Source organism: Chlamydotis macqueenii, chromosome 2 (assembly GCF_036417535.1).
Source record: "Chlamydotis macqueenii isolate bChlMac1 chromosome 2, bChlMac1.mat, whole genome shotgun sequence".
In the NCBI taxonomy this organism is placed as follows: Eukaryota; Metazoa; Chordata; class Aves; order Otidiformes; family Otididae; genus Chlamydotis; species Chlamydotis macqueenii.
The window spans coordinates 162,190,490-162,203,455 of NC_141557.1; the positions used below are offsets into that span (position 1 = coordinate 162,190,490).

The window sequence follows — 12,966 nt, forward strand, 5'->3', positions numbered from 1 at the left end:
CAACGTCCTATCGGACATTCGGAGAGAAGAAGGCTCAGGGTGATGTCATGAATGCACATAAGAATCCGAAGGGAGAGTATAAAGAAGATGGAGTCAGGATTTTCTCAGTGGTGTCCAGTGACAAGACAAGAGTCAAGCATCCATCAAACCAGTATAAACAGTAAAAGTCTGAAAGATAATTATGTTCCAACAGGTTTGGTGAAAAATAATGCCACAGCACAGCTGAAGTAGCTCAGCTGGGAGAGCGTTAGACTGAAGATCTAAAGGTCCCTGGTTCAATCCCGGGCTTCAGCACTGGTTTTCCTCCAGTTTTTTTGTGCCCAGTGCTGGGCTCTTCAGTACGAGAGAGATATGGACCTACTGAAGACACTCCAGCAAACGGCCAGGAAGATGAGGAAGGAACTGGAACATCTCTCATATGAGGAAAGAATGAGAGAGTTGTTCAGCTTGGAGAAGAAAAGTATAATTGGGTAACCTGTATGAATATTTGAAGGGAGGGTGCAGAGAGGATGGAGTGAGGGTCTTTTCAATAGTCCCCAGTGACAGGACAAGAGGCAATGGGGACAAAATGCAACATAGGAGGTTTCCTCTGAACATCAGGAAATATTTTTTAATGTGTGAGCAAAAAGTCCAAGTCCTGGGCAACATGCTGTAGGTGGCCCTGCTTGAGTAGGAGGTTGGACCAGATGACCTCCAGAGGTCCCTTCTAACCTCAACCATTCTGAGTCCATGAAACATGAACATAGTTTTACAATTCAAGGGCTTCAGTAAAAATAGTGATATAAAGGGTTTTTGTTATTTTTTTTTTGTTCCCTCAACCTTCAACTGCTTGTTCCTAGTCCTACATTATGGAATGCCTCATAAAGAGGTAGGAATGTTGACCCATTGGTGTATGGGGCCGTGCAGGAAATTAAAACTGTGATTTAGGAACAGGAAAAATATCCTGCCAAAAATAATTAATTTTACTCTGAATCACAACTGACCTTGAAGCAATTCCTCTCCATAAAATTTGTATTTTTCCAGGCTGAAATCTTCTAGTGTGACTACCTTTTGCTCATAGGGAAGCAACTTCAGATCTCTGAGGAATCTTTCTATCCTTTCCTGAGTCTACTTTTACACTGACCTTTATAAAACGATAGTATTCAACATACGAGCACCCCAAAGAGTTCTACAACTGAGTAACTGTGTTTTGTTCTCCATTTCTTTCTGACTAATTCCTTGTCCGTGGAGTCCTTCAGGCAAACAGCAGACACAAGACCTGAATTCCAGTTGTCCAAAAAAAAAAAGAAATGAGAAACAGTGAACCTTTGACTGTTGTTTTCTCAAAGATCAACCCTGGTACTCATCTGGTCTCTCCTCCGTAATAGAGCAGGGACCTCTTCTTTCTCCCTTTCATTCTGGTGTGCTCTTTAAACTCTGGATGTAACCCTATCACATCCTGCAGCACTTCCAGGAGATAACTTCCTTGATCAGAATGGGCATAACAGCTTGTGCGTAAGTCAATGACATCATGACTTGCTTAAGCCTTGAAAAGATACCATGGATCCTGACGGGCAAATGACTCTATCACAGCCACCACCCAGTAGCACATAGGGCCAGAATATGCATTGTCCTCCTGCATAGCTCAGGAAATATAACAGCTGCTCACCCATCACCACCCTGTGCAGAACTGACGTACTCAGGTAGGATCCTCTGGCTCTAGGATGCACCAAGTAGAAAATTCCCTCCCTTCAACCCTTTACTCCTACTGTCTATGTCTGCGTCTAAATTGGGAATGAGTTTCCTGGTCTGCAAGCTGGATGAGTGTAGGTCAGAGCCCCCTGTGGTGGTCCATGTGGAGGATTAAATTATATGAAATTTGGTATATGTCTGGGACCTCATTTTGTTATGAAAACAGAGTCCAGGCAGTTGTGTATGTATATCCCAGGCATTGCCCTCAGGTTTAAGAACAGCTTACACACTGTGGCTATGCTGAACTGCTCTGACCTCATCTACTACACTGGAGAAATGCAGCCTTGGACCCTAAGGGCAGAAGCAAATCAGATACCAGACACACAGATCGTGAGTCACAGAGCACTGGGATGGCATAGGTTTAGCATTCAAGCAGTCCTTCTAAACAATATTTTGATCTGGTTCTAGACCCATGCTTTAACAAGGGTGCTGGAAATCTAAAGAAGGCCAGTGCTCCTCCACACTGCTTAAATATATCAACTCGTGTCCTCCTAGACAATGTCCAGACACAGTTCAAGGGATAACAAGGGACAGGAGTCATTCCCAAGAGGTGGTTTGGAAATAATAAATTTATTTCTGCTGAGTCAGTGGGGGGAAGCAGTTTTAACACCATGGCAGATGTGCCCTACCAGATGATCTCAGTCCCATCAAGCAGGACAGACCAGTTGTATTTGCTTTTGGCACTATAACTCTCCCTGTAGGGGACCTGGTGTTTCTCACCACCTCTCTCCTTGGTGGGCCACCAACATCCTTATCCCAGGCAGTCTAGAAGGGCTTGCCGCAATGAAGATAAGCATTTGCAGTAGAGCTTTATTATGGGCTACTGAACAGATAAAGCCAGCCAGCTGAGGAAATCCCCTGACCTTAAAATAGTCAAAAAGTAAGAGACATTTTTAGAGGTAAAAGAGATTTGGTGGGGGATATCACATCCATTTGCGCTGTTCTTGCTCCTCATTGGGTATCTGCTCACGGACAGTTTTGGAGGATGCGCGGTCTGAGCTGGCACCATTGTTCTCATGGAGGTGACAATGACTGCTAGAAGTGACTCCCCAGAGACCATAGTGCAGTGCTGCCAGAAGTGATGAGGGCAGCTTATTTGTCTGCTCCTTCTCCCATCAACCTGGTCCAGCTCCAGCTGAAAGAGCTTCAACTCAAGCCTCAGTGCCAAAAGTTGCCAAGTTTCCCTACGTTTGCCTCAAAAAAAGGTTAAAAGCAGCCCCTGCTTGCTCACTGGGAGGCAGGGAGGGAAGATGCAGGATGAATAAGGGCGGTGGGTGGCAGGCAGTGTGGGGGTGGCTGCCCTGCCAGCGCCTTCACCCAGCCCACACACATGCAGCTCCCTCCTCTCACCGCCGTTCAGGTCCCTTTGGCATTGAAGCCCCCACATTGATCGATCAGCGGATGTCAAACCCCGATAACCGTCTCTTCCTCAGCCCCTGCACAGTGCAGCTCCAGCCCACAGCTCTCCCCCACAAATGCTCACAGCTCTGCCAGTGCCCTTCAACTCTAATTTTCTGCTTTTTCTAGTGATTTCTGCCTTTCTCTTAATCCCTTCAGTCCCGGTTTTCCCCCATCCTTGTGACAGCTCTCTCCACCTTTCTCAACGATAGCACTGGCATGGATCGGTCCGCGCGCATCCACCCTAACCCCGCAGTGCCAGAGCTGCATCTCGCTGATGCTGAGAGGCGGGAGCCTGCACTGAAAGATCAGGAAGCTAAGTAAATGGGAAATCCTCAGCAGGAGCTTAAAATCCTTTCCTTTTGAGGAAAAAAAAAAAGAAAAAAGAAAAAGGGTAAACAGGAAAAGAACTTACAAGGTGTGTGGTTACTGTACGAGCATGGCTGGGTCTGTTAATACGCCTGGGAAAGTTCCCACTGAAACTGCTGAATGCAGATTGCACCAAGGGTTACGCCATATGAGTGATCACTTGGTTATGCTTTATGAGGTCCAACAGAAGACCCCCAGACCTCTGATTTGCAGTCACTCAGAATCACTGCTGCAGTGTCAGTGTAGCTGCCCTGATGAAAAGACCATGGAGTGAGGCATGCATGGTCCCAGCATCACCCTCCCTATTTTGCTGATTGGGTTGTGTGACAGTTTCCATTCCCATGGAGTGCTCCTATTGCTTTCTTCTTCTGTTGTTGTAGGACCTACTATAATATACGGGCTAATTGAACTGCATATCTGCTTTTTCCCTTGCTCTGCCAATGGCTAACTTGAGGACAATGCAATCTTATTATTCGTGCCTCCGTTCCACTCACCAGAAAATTGGGCAAAGTGCCTCAGAGTCACTTTGGAAAACACCAGAGTGCACTAGCCATGATGGAGATAGAGGCAGACAGCACACACAGACAATAAAAGACATTGCCAGCTCTGAAGATTAATTTCCTAAATTACGTGGCATTTACAAGATGAGGAAAAGAAAAGATCATTATTTCCATGCCATGGGAGCAATAATCCCGCGCTTACTACTCCAGGCATAAAGACATTAAGGCTTGGTTTTTGCTGCAGTGCAGGGCTCTTGGACGTGTAGCAACGCAGTGCCATGAACAGCCCAATTCCGTATGGTTGTAAAGGTAACACACACTTTTGTGTATCTGTGTAAAACCCAGACTGTGATAAAGACCACCCATGCTCTCATGAAGAGATGCATCCCGCAGTCCTTCCATCAGTGGGTGACAGGAGCTGCCATCTGGACCCTCTGACAGCAGATTACGTCTGCGCATGTTCAGCCTTTCCTTTTCTCCTCCCATCTGAGCTGGTAAGCTTGGCCTCTAACATCTTGGCAGCTGAAATTTGAAAAATACTCTGAGCCACCAACTTTCCCCATTGACTTTAGAAGAAGCCTGGAGTAAACAAGGTCTTTCCTGCATTAAACACCTAAAACTGAGTAGAAGTTCTGCCCCACGGAGCCTCAGGCAGCAGTCCGTGACCTGGGAGCCAACCCTTTGCCATCCATAAGGAAATACAGCTGTTCCTAAGAGCTCAGCTTTTCCAAAGACTAAGCTTAAAGCTGCAAATCCAATCCTGCTTCCTTTTTGCAGTGGGAGCTGCTTGGATTTTGAAAGGCACAGGATCCTAGTTCACCTGGTACTGTGACTTATATAGTGTTGGTCTTCAGACAGCAGGTATGAAGGCCACGGCAGTTCTTCCATTCAGGACATTCCAGCAAGGCCCTGGAAAATTTAGGGTCAGGATTTCTTTTCTCTGACTAAATAGTGTCCTGAAATGGGGTTTGGTCATGCATCGCACAGATAATAGAAAAAAAACCAAACCAAACCAAACCAAACAAACAAAAAAAACCCCAAAAAGATAAAATTTCCTCTTTTAGATGCAGGAACTGTCCAGGACCTGCTCTGAACACTAAATGCTAAAACTGGAGAAAAACAAAATACTTTTTGGATCCAGCTCTGTTGCTCAGAGGTATTAAAAAAAAAATAGACAGTCAAAATAACTTTGAAGGGTCTTGGCTTTAGTATCTATGGCTGATTAATTAATTGCAATTAAGATTGTTATTTGGGCTGTTAGGTGTTTGGGCTGTTAACTTTGGGGGCAACAGGCTATCCTTTATTTTCGGTTTGAGTAGTGAAGCCTGATTTTATTTGTGACTGCAGGGTGCTGGTGGAGGAAAAGGAGAGAACATGAAGCACTGCTCATTATAAGTGGAAGTAGGCTATTTAAATATGCAAATTGTGCTCAAAGAAGCCCAGAGAAAGAGGGCTGCGGAGCTCCTGCTGTCGCTTGTGAGATGCGGAGATTTTTTCATTTCCCTGCCCAGGGTGGGATTCAGTCTGGGGCAAGAGTGAATACATTTCTGACAGCCTTTGGGAGCACCCAGGAGGTGACAGATTGGGAAGCGTTTGGGAGTCCATGCAGAAGGGTGGGTGGAATTCAGTTTGGTTTCCAATAGGCATTTGCAGCACAGAAAATATGCTCAGCAAATCTCCGCAAATTCAGGAAAGCAGTTAATGCAAAAAGTATGAGAATGCGATACAGGAGTGATTTTAATTACTGGAGAGTTTGTAAGGCTTTAAAATACACTTAGATCATCTTTTTAAGCTACGTAATTTAGAATCATCGTAGAATAGTTTGGGGTGGAAGGACCTTTAAAGGCGATCCAGTCCAACCCCCCTGCAAGAAGCAGGGACACCTCCAACCACATCAGGTTGCTCAGAGCCTCGTCCAACCTGGCCTTGAATGTTTCCAGTGATGGGGCATCCACCACCTCTCTGGGCAACCTGGGACAGTGCTCCACCACCCTCAGTATAAAAAATTTTTTCCTAATATCTGATCTAAATCTATCTCCCTCTATTTTGAAACCATTACCCCTTGTTCTAACACAACAGGCACTGCTAAAGAGTCTCTCCCCATCTTTTCTGTAGGCCCACTTTACGTACTGCAAGGCCGCTCTCAGCTCTCCCCGGAGCCTCCTCTTCTCCAGGCTGAACAGCCCCAGCTCTCTCAGCCTGTCCTCACAGGAATGGTGCTCCAGCCCTCTGATCATCTTCGTGGCCTCCTCTGGACCCTCTCCAACTGTTCCATGTCCTTCCTACGTCGGGGGGTCCAGAGCTGGACGCAGTGCTGCAGGTGGGGCTTCATGAGAGCAGAGCAGAGGGGCAGAATCCCCTCCCTCGAGCTGCTGGCCACGCTCCTCTTGATGCAGCCCAGGATGCGGTTGGCCTTCTGGGCTGCAAGCGCACATTGCTGGCTCATGTTGAGCTTCTCATCCACCAGCACTCCCAAGTCCTTCTCCTCAGGCCTGTTCTCGATCCATTCTCTGCCCAGCCTGTATTTGTGCTTGAGATTGCCCCCACCCACGTGCAGGACCTTGCACTTGGCCTTGTTGAAATTCATGAGTTTTGTCTGGGCCCACCTCTCCAGCCTGTCAAGGTCCCTCTGAATGGCATCCCTAACTTGTGCCACATGGGTTGCAAACTTCTCTTATTCTTCGATCTGTGGAAATTCAACTGTGTCCTATAATCTCTCATTACAAGCAATTGGAAATGTCTAGATGAAAGCCTGCTCTGCAGAGTTTTTTTTCAGGGGAATAATAATAAAAAAAAAAAGCAGAGTTAGGAACACTGCAAGTCCCAAGCAAGAAGAAAACAGATAAAATTTAAAATGAACAGAGAGTACAAACAAATGTGAAAATGTCTTCCTAATGAACAAGTTCACTGGCCATGATCAGAAGATGCTGGACAGGTCTCTGGTCCCCCAGGGATTTTGGTGGAGTTGATTCCAGGTTCCCACTTCTTTCACCCTGACATGGGGAAACTCCTCGAGTCATTTTGAGTCAGTGTCTCTGCCTCCGATATTTTCATGCCAGCCTGGTTACGTGGGTGATTCTCTGCTCTAGTTTTCAAGCAGAAGTTCTCACAAATTGACAGAGGAGGCTTTGGCACCTCCACAGGAGAAGCGAGAGAGAGAGAAGTATATGGAGGAGGAGGAGAAATGAAATGGGCTTTTGAAAACCATAAAATTAGCATAGAAAACGGCGGCAGCTTTTCTTTACTTGGACGGAGCGAGAGGCAGTAGTTGCCTGCTGATTTTAAAGCCACCCCATTAAAGATCCTGATGGGTGGCCACAGATGTGCTGGATTGCCTGTTGTTTGAGGGAAGCTACTTTTGCAGCTACAGCACCAACCTGAAGTCTTGCAAAAGCAGAGTTCAGACTTTAACTTGGATATGGATTCACCATACAAGCTCCCTAGTACTGGAGCCAATAATAAAAAAAAATAATAAGCGTGTGTAAATAAAGCCAGGATTAGAAGACTTGCAAAGCCAGTCAGGATGTAGGGTGTTTTCAGCCCAAGGATTTTTAGCCCTTAAGGTCTCAGATCATCACCTCTAGCTTTAAACGTTTAAATGAAGTCTCTAAGTTAAGAGCTCCCTTTTTTTTCACGTCTTTCCCTTTTTAGCCTCTCAGTATAGTCAGTAGAAGTAAAAATCAGTTCCTTTGCAATTTCAGCGCTTCCCTGGAGAAAGACCTGTTAGCTCAGGTTTTGGAGGAGAAGTCAATTTCCCCTGCTAGATTAACACCTCTTAGCTGCACCTCTCCAGATATTTCTGGAGCAAGTGTGAGGTGCCTGCACACAACCTTAGCCCTACCGTGTGCTCGAGCAACACAAATCACCTTGTGTTTATTACAGGCTGCAATTCACAGGTACGCAGGTCAGCTCAAGTGTCTTGAGCACTTGGCTTGTAAAGTTTGCGTAACTGTACCTATACTACTCTTAGGGAAGGGTCTTGGTGTCTAGGTAATATAAAACCTGAGCCTCTGATAGCTCTCTTGAACTGAAATCACTCCAGGAGATGAGGTTCTAACACCAGGCTTTCAGGTCTCTTGATCCTGTCCAGCACCAGCCATCAACTTTGGAAAAGGACAGAGAGAGAATTTGCTTCTAGCTCAGGACCAAGTCTTTACCAAATTCATGGACATCATGTGGTCCCCATGAAGATGAGGGAGTTTTTCTTTCCTCAAATGTTCTCAGTTGTGGCTGAGAAGTGGCAATATAGAAAATCTTTTTCCTGCCAGCCCTGTAAAGGTTCCTGCGTTGGTGCGTGACAGAGGAAACACAGTGACACAGCACAACAAGGCTGATGGAGCTACGCTCTAGGACCTTCCCAAAGATGATTTTCCAGGGAAGCGGGATCTGACATCAAGACACCATACCTCTAGAAACTTGATTTAGCAGCTTGTGTATATGCTGAGCTGTCCAAGTGACATGTGGGAATCAGGTGCCAGCATCCCTGCCATGACCTGTGAGAGCCTCAACTATGAGTGGTAGGAATTGAGCTGTGACTTCCCCAGGTGGGTCAAACATGCCTTCTTCGAGGAGATTGAACATAAACAAGGCAAAAAAAAAAAAAAAAAAGAGACAGGAGATGTCAGGAGAAGGAGGCAAAGCACTGTAAACATCTCAACACCTGCAAATATGCCCATAACCATCTTCATCATTAATCCTCCAGCAGTGCTGTGGGATTTGTCCCATTCCAGGGTTGGCATCTGTCTAGATAAATAGCTAAAAGGTGATCTCACACACTGTAGCCAAGTCAAGTAGTGTTTGCAAATATGGAAGAGATATTTCCTGAGGAGTATGTAATAGATTCATTAATCTAAATGAGCTAAACTTTCTGGATGATCCATTCCCCTCTACACCACGTTGGTAAGGATGCTAACACACCTCTTGGAGCCCCTTTTGCCTCCCACTTCTCCCATCTTGTATCCTCCCAGATCAGGTACAGTCCAGAAAGTCCCTCTCAAAATATAGCCATGGTATTTCACAGGATCCCCTCCTCTCACCTCCTCCTCCAAGGAGAACTTGTTTTCCCCTCCAGGTGAACTTTTCCCTCGCTGCCTTTCAGACTGGCTCCCTCTCACAGGTGGGTGTACTCAGCCTGGAGCTGGCGGGCCAGCCGAGCTGAGGGGGCGAGCGGTACAGACAGTGAAGCAAGTCAGTGCTCTGGAAATGTGTTACTAGTTATTCCCTTTTCCTTGCTGGAGGGTTTCTGCTGCCACTCCTGGGAACCACAACTTCCCTCCCAGGTTCACCCCACCACGGCAGCATCCTTTGCAGAAGTATCCGCAAGCAGTAACAGACCCCATCAGCCAACAATTATCAAAATTATCAAGATGGAGTTTTAACTACTTTAGACAAAATCCTCGTGGTCAGATGCATCAGGGCTATTAAACATGGTACCACCAAGGCAACTGGTAGCTGAAGAAGTCCCAGCACCTCTAGCATTGGGATAATCAAAGGAAAGGTTTTTCCACAGCTCCTTATATCAGAGCTTTCCTCAAATCTACCTCTGCTGACCAACCCAGGGTTTGATGGACCTATGGCCTTACCCAGTATTGCCTTCCTTCTCTTTTTGCAACCCAGCTGAAATAATCTCCACACTCAGGCTGCAGAGTCGAAGTTGTCCCTTTCAGTGTTTTTTTTTTATCAGTTGGAGAGCTAGAAAGGCAAGAGAATTAAAATGAAAAAAAAAAGAGCCTGTTCCCTAGTGAACAGTGTGACCAAGATGGGAACAAGTGTTGTTTCTCACTTCGCCCTCCCTAGAAATAACTAGCTGGAGGAGAAGGACAAGGTCAGAGCTGCCTCCTTCTCTCTTGGGATCTGACTCCTTCCTGACAGCTGGTTTTAGCCAGAATTATACCTATTCTGTAGGGATGGAGATCCCTCGATGTAACCCACACTTACATTCCATCTCACTGTCTTCCATGACCATGGGCTGATACCAGTGAAAGTCAGGCATGATAGACTTCTTTAAATAAGACCAGAAATTTATAGACAATAATACTCCACGTTTGATCCCACCCTCCTGTATCCTCTAGCCTGCTGTCGTTCCCCAGATCCTTCATCTCTGCCAAGGAGGGTTGATGACACGATAGGCTTCACATGACATTATTTAGTGTATGGAAGCTGGTAATGTTGGATGATTTAAAGGTGAGCAAGGGGTGCCCAAAGAGAGTTTTGGCCTTCAATCTCAAAGGCAAAGAGGAATAAAACAACTGCAAAAGTAGGTTAAAATCTGTGTCTTCCCCTGTTTTTTGTGTCTTATACAATACCTCAGTTTTCTTTTAAAGAATAATTACTCAGGGGAAAGAGGATGAAGAAGAGAAGGTTTTGATTCATCATGCCTTCTTCATCCGCTTTGTGATGTCTAATAAAACTTGAGTATCTTCAATTTAATCAGCCACTGTGGCAAAAGAGAGGGTTGTGCAGCAGAAAGAAAATTAGAGGTGGGAATATGGTTTCCTGTCGCTGCATGTAGTCACCCCATATCTTTCCTAGGAGACCCACTACTATTCTTTTCTGGGAGCTACTGCCCTTCCAAAAGGGAAAACCTCACTGAGAACTGCTGTACACTGACTGGTAGAAACCTTTGAATTTACAGCTAACACACATCCTCAATCAGTTTAGACCCATTCCTTACAATGCTGCCTTCTAGCTTGACCACACACTCTTCATCCTTTATGTTTCTCTCCTCCAGTGCTCAGTCTCTCCTAGCCTTTGCTGTGATAGGCAAAATGTTCCAAGTTTTTGGCATCTCCATTTATATGACAGATTCTCCCTTTCCAGATGAATCCCAAAGTCCTTCTTGGCCATTAAAAATGGTCTGTATCAACGATGACCCAGGCTTCTGTAGTCTCTTACATCATCTCCAGCACACGATCCTCTTTCCTACACTGTTTCCTCATTATTTACCTCATCTTTCAATGTTCTTCTGAGGTTGAGATATCCTGTTCTTCTCTATCTCTCCCCACTCTCCATTTCCAATTAAGTTTGAGGTAAATTCACCTGAAAGGCATAGGAGTTCCTAAGGAACAGTCTCTTGAGTACAGCTCAGTGACGTTGATGCCAGCATTGTGAAGGCTGTGTTTTCCTGGATAGCATGACTGTTTGCAGTTCTTGCAAATAAAAGGAATTAAAGAAAAAGAGGACTTGAGAGGTGTGTGAGTAATACAGCATCATCCATGGGGACACGTGCTAGGATAACACACAAAAACAAGTCGGGAACACAGAGTACTTCACCTGCAAGTTAACTCTTACCACATTTGGGGAAGGTAAGGGAAGGCAAGTGTCACTACTACAACTAGGGAAACTGAGGCACGGCAATGCAATTTGCACAGATCATTCAGTTGGTTTAATGGAGAGCCTAACCTAAAGCTGATTATGCTTTTTTTGTGCATTGTATCTCTCTGAATTATGCAATAAAGTTTAATTTAGTTGCATAACAGGAAGACAAGACTGTGAATCCATCTATTACCTAGCAAAAGAATTCAGAGCAATTGTCCATTCCAGTATATTTGGATCTGTCCATGATGTCCCCAGCTTGGCTTATCTCACTGTTCTCGCCCTCATTAACAACCAATGCTCCAGCAAAGTCTCTTCCCCTTCTTGCAGCTAAGTATGACCTAGTATTGGCTCTAGATCTTCCATGGCTTGCCCTTGAGTCTGCTCCGGGACTACCTGACCAAGGCTGAGCACCAAGAGCACCCTGCTACCCAAGGACACTGTCACACCGAAGTGATCTCCATTTGCATAGAGCTGGCATCCTTTCCACCCGCTGACTTTCCCACCTCCAAAGAAAAACGGCAGCTCAGTGAGGGGAACTAACATACCATAGAAGGGAAGCGATCTCTGCCAAGCGCTGCAGAAATGGGACACAGATGGTGTCTTAAATGAGAACGGAAGTTTATTTGGGGGCTCTGCATGTGACGTAGCATTGCAGATCTTGCAACAGATGACAGACACTAGGATTTCAGAGCAGATGATGAGATAATTTTGAAGCAGTCTCTGTCCACAGAGCTATTAGCTTGACTGAAAAAAAAAAAAGAAATAAAAAAAAAGAAAAAGTTGAACTCAATAAACGGTTCTGTAAAGATAGGAATGCATAAACCTGCTTTTATTTATATGTAGGTCTGGTTTTTCCGACACCCTAATCTTAATCACAGCTGTTCGTTGGCTGGTTGGTCAGCCTGGATGGTTGTGCTGATTGGCAAGGTGTCCACTGCTAATGGAAATGTATGAGAATGACATTAGATTTTCTTTTCCCTACTATTAGACATAAACTTGTGTATTTCTCCTTTGCACACTAAGTGGTTGGAAGGGACCTCGGGAGGTCATCTGGTCCAATGCTCTGCTTTAGCAAGACCACCTACAGCCAGTTGCTCAGGACCACATCCAGGTGGCTTTTGAGTATTTCTATGAAAGATACTCCACAATGTCTCAGAGCAACCAGTTCCTTCCTCATCTTCCTGGCCCTTTGCTGGAGTGTCTTCAGTAGGTCCATATCTCCCTCGTACTGAAAAGCCCAGCACTGGGCACAAAAAATTGTAGGAAAACCAGTGCTGAAGCCCGGGATTGAACCAGGGACCTTTAGATCTTCAGTCTAACGCTCTCCCAGCTGAGCTACTTCAGCTGTGCTGTGACATTATTTTTCACCAAACCTGTTGGAACATAATTATCTTTCAGCCTTTTCAAACAAGATTATTGAACTTAGCTTGTGAGTAAAAGAAGTTACTTCAGGGAACAGGATTCAGACAGACTGGGCACAAAAGCAATGGTCCAGGCACCAACATGGGTTCCTTGTCAATGTATGAGACTTCTGTATCTGTGTATGACTTTAATAATAGCATGACTCTGGAGAATGTCAAGAAGCAGAGCAGGGAAACAAAAGAGGTGTTCCTGAAGGGCTGAGAGGAGTACATTTACCCTGAGACAGAGA

At 45.4% G+C, this 12,966-nt stretch overlaps 2 non-coding genes across 2 annotated transcripts; one reads left to right on the plus strand and one right to left on the minus strand.

The window, feature by feature from the left end:
* The first annotated feature begins 221 nt into the window (after positions 1–221).
* On the plus strand, positions 222–294 carry TRNAF-GAA (transfer RNA phenylalanine (anticodon GAA)). The gene has a single exon. It is a non-coding gene; the product is annotated as a tRNA-Phe (tRNA).
* A 12,293-nt stretch (positions 295–12,587) lies between these two features.
* TRNAF-GAA (transfer RNA phenylalanine (anticodon GAA)) lies at positions 12,588–12,660 on the minus strand. Its single transcript has one exon. It is a non-coding gene; the product is annotated as a tRNA-Phe (tRNA).
* Positions 12,661–12,966: the final 306 nt, after the last annotated feature.